This window comes from Trypanosoma cruzi (assembly GCF_000209065.1).
Source record: "Trypanosoma cruzi strain CL Brener chromosome Unknown tcruzi_1047053449721, whole genome shotgun sequence".
NCBI lineage: Eukaryota > Euglenozoa > Kinetoplastea > Trypanosomatida > Trypanosomatidae > Trypanosoma > Trypanosoma cruzi.
In genome coordinates, this window is record NW_898357.1 from 1 (window position 1) to 875 (window position 875).

Below are 875 nucleotides of genomic sequence, written 5' to 3' on the forward strand. Positions count from 1 at the left end.
CCGCTCTTTTTTTTCCTTTCCTCCATTCCCCAGTCTCCTGCAGACACACGAACTGCGCGGCGGCGGCGTGATTACAAACCGGACGTCTGAAGGTCAACCGACCGCAGAGTCGATGTGGGTCCTTGTCCCCCGTGGCTGAGTGCCGCCACCGTGCTTCTTTATTCGTCCTTTTTGCCCTTGTGCATGCCGTGCGCGCATGATGCCGCTCTTTGTTCTGCAATGCCGACCCACGTGAGCGAGAAACGACGCTTTGACTACTGGCAACTGACACACTCACCGCCCCTCTTCCGCGCCACCACCACCACCACGTTCACGGACGCGCTCGATGGCTGGCGGTTTTATCAATACCAGGTGCTGTGGACGAAGAGCATTTCTTGAAGAGGATGCCGCGGTATTGTGTGTGGGTTTTAATTTGTTTTTGTTCTGGGGGCTGTGTCTTTTTTGTTTTATTGCTACAATCTTCTTTTTTTTTTATCGTTATTATTTAGGTGGTAGATGATTTCTTGCGGGAATGAGGGCGATGCTTGGGTTGTAGAGCTTCATACAAATGAAGGCGTTATATCGCTGGAGATTTATGCTCGTGAGGCACCTTCTGTTGCGAACTCTTTTTTGCGCCTTGCTGAGAGCGGCCAGTTGTGCGGGGCGAAGTTTGTGAGAATGGTGCCTGGCTTTCTTGTGGAGTGTGCTGTGGACGTGACGAGGACATATGGCGAGTTTGTAGAGGAAGTGACGGGGACCAGGTTGCACCACACTGGGGCGGGCGTTGTCAGTTGTCCTCGCTTGGAGGACGGTGGGACCGCCGGGACAAGGTTCTTTGTGATGCTCGGCCCACAGCCGGTGCTGGACAATAGGTGCATTGTGTTCGGTCGGGTGTG

At 53.8% G+C, this 875-nt stretch overlaps 2 non-coding genes across 2 annotated transcripts; both read left to right on the forward strand.

Annotated features, from left to right (window-relative positions):
- The first annotated feature begins 62 nt into the window (after nucleotides 1–62).
- Nucleotides 63–142, forward strand: Tc00.1047053449721.10. Its single transcript, XR_008254531.1, has one exon. It is a non-coding gene; the product is annotated as a C/D small nucleolar RNA (snoRNA), TB8C3C2 (small nucleolar RNA).
- A 51-nt stretch (nucleotides 143–193) lies between these two features.
- Tc00.1047053449721.20 lies at nucleotides 194–272 on the forward strand. The gene has a single exon (XR_008254532.1). It is a non-coding gene; the product is annotated as a C/D small nucleolar RNA (snoRNA), TB8C3C3 (small nucleolar RNA).
- The last annotated feature ends 603 nt before the right edge of the window (nucleotides 273–875 follow it).